Source organism: Grammomys surdaster, unplaced genomic scaffold (assembly GCF_004785775.1).
Source record: "Grammomys surdaster isolate TR1022 unplaced genomic scaffold, NIH_TR_1.0 203, whole genome shotgun sequence".
NCBI classification, from domain to species: Eukaryota; Metazoa; Chordata; class Mammalia; order Rodentia; family Muridae; genus Grammomys; species Grammomys surdaster.
In genome coordinates this window covers 6,135,325-6,137,828 of record NW_021604648.1, presented here as the reverse complement: position 1 = coordinate 6,137,828, position 2,504 = coordinate 6,135,325, and the positions used below count along the sequence as shown (strand labels likewise).

Sequence of the window (2,504 nt, the reverse complement as noted above, 5' to 3'; positions counted from 1 at the left end):
TTTCCAGTCTATCTTTATGCTCACAATATATGAGATAAGGGTAGTACACAGAGGAATGAACTGTCATTCACTATGGTCTAAGAAAACAAGATACTCCATGACACAACCAAATTTAAACAATATCTTTCCACTAACCCAGCATTACAGAGGAAACTGGAAGGTATTTCCAATACATGGATGATAACTAAACCGAGGAAGATACAAGAAATAGATAACTCCATACCAATAAAATGAAAAGAAGAAACACACACACACACACACACACACACACACACAAACACACACAGAGTACCACCAACATCATAAAAAAAAAGGACCAATAATTATGGTTAAATATTTCTCAATTTCTCAATATCAATGGTCTCAATTCCCCAGTAAAAAGACACAGGTTAACAAAGTGGATGCATAAATAAGATTCATCAGAATTCTGCATACAGGAAAAGCACTTCAGCAACAAACATAGGTATTAAGTTAGAGTAAAGTATTAGAAAATGGTTTTCCAAGCAAATAGACCTAATAGACAAGCTGGAGTAGCCATTCTAATATATAATAAAATAGACGTTAACCAAAAGTTATCTAAAGAGTTAGGATGGAAATTCATAATCGTCAAAGAAAAATTCCACCAAAATGACATTTCAATTCTGAACATCTGTGATCCAAATGCAAAAGTACCCACATTCATAAAAGAAACATTAATTACTAAGGCTTAAATCACATATCAAACTCCACACATTATTAGTGGGAGACTTCAACTTCCCACTTTCACCAATGTACATGTTATCAAGAAAAAAGTTAAACAGAGAAATAATCAAACTAACTGAGGTTATGAATCAAATAAATCTAACAGATATTTATAGAACAACTTCAACCAACCACAAAAGAAAACACTTTTATCTAAAAACCTCATAGAACCTTCTACAAAATTGACCATATAACTTGGTCACAAAGTAAACCTCAACAGATACAAGAAGAATGAAATAATTCCTTGCATCTTATCAGACCACCATGGATTAAAGCTGGACTTCAACAGCAACAGAAACAACAGAAAGCCTACGTACGCACAGAACCCAATGTTAACTGGGTTAGAGAAGAAATAAAAACTTTCCAGAATTCAATGAAAATGAAGGCACATTATACCCAAAATATACCCAAAATTATGGGATACAATGAAAGGCATGCTAAAAGGAAAGTTCATAGCACCAAGTGCCTTCATAAAAAAATTGGAGAGGTCTCATACTAACAATTTAAAACCTTTCTCAGAAAGATGATAAAGAAATCAGATAAAGAGATTTAGGTAGTTGTGATCTCAGGGCAAGATCCCACCCAGCTATACTTAGTGTTTGTGCTTACAAAAGCAGGCAGATTTCTGAGTTCAAAGTCAGACTGGGACAAGGTTAGTTTAGGTCCAATCATGGTGGGAGTAGTTATCTTTGAGAAGGATCTCACCCAGCTAGCTTATTGTCTGTGCTTACAAAGGCAGGCAGAGCTTTGAGTTCATTTGCTATGTTAAAAAAATGTATTTGCTGTTCTTTTCTAAGAATCAAAGGGCTAATATCATTTTATGCTGATTCATGGGATAATCAAAAGGTAACCAAGATAAACAATTGAATTGACATGACAATAAAAATACTGCGGTGTGGTCTGCAAGATAGAAGTGTTCTAAAGTGCTATAGCAGTTTATTTTTGAAATTCATCTGGAGGGTTTTCTGACCAAAGTCAGAAAAATTCTAAGAAAGCAATACAGCACTCTAAGTAGCTTTATGGGGTTTTTTCTAACTAATGTCAGAAAACCCGTTATTTTTTCTAATGTGTTTACTGACTTTGGTTGTAAAAACCCAAGAATTGTACTAGCAGACTTTCTAACTTTGGTCAGAAGAAACAAAAACTTACTTAGAGAGCTATACTGCTCTCTTAGAGTTTTTCTAGCAGGTTTTCTAATTTTGGTCATAGAAATCCATGAGGTATCCAGAGAGCTTTTAGAATATTTCTAGCAAGTTTTCTGACAAAGTCAGAAAAAGCTACTTAGCTAAAGTAGCTCTTTTAGACTTCTTTCTAGTGGATTTTCTGACTTTTGGTGGAAAACTTATGATCTGTCTTAAGCAGAAAGCTGTCTCTAGCAGAGAGCTATCTCAAATAGAAATCTGTCTAGAGAGCCACCTCAAGCAAACAACAGAGCTGTCAGCTTGAACTCCAGTTCAAGTCAAGGGTAGTCTTTGGCAAATGAGGAGCTGATTCTTTGAGAAAATCAACAGTACAGACAAAGCTTTAGCCAGACTAACTAAAATGTAGAGAGACAATAACCAAATTAATAAAATGAGAAATGAAAAGGGAGATTTAACAAAGGACACTGAGGAAATTCAAAGAATAATTATGTTTTACTTCAAAAGCCTATAATTCACAAAATTAGAAAATTCAAATGAAATGGAAGATTTTCTAAACAGATATCATTTACCAAAGTTAAATAAAAATCAGGTAAGTTATCTAAATAGTCCTGTATCCCCTAA

At 33.9% G+C, this 2,504-nt stretch overlaps 1 non-coding gene across 1 annotated transcript; it reads left to right on the top strand.

Annotated features, from left to right (window-relative positions):
* Nucleotides 1–1,895: 1,895 nt before the first annotated feature.
* LOC114624008 lies at nucleotides 1,896–1,959 on the top strand. The gene has a single exon (XR_003711866.1). It is a non-coding gene; the product is annotated as a U7 small nuclear RNA (small nuclear RNA).
* The last annotated feature ends 545 nt before the right edge of the window (nucleotides 1,960–2,504 follow it).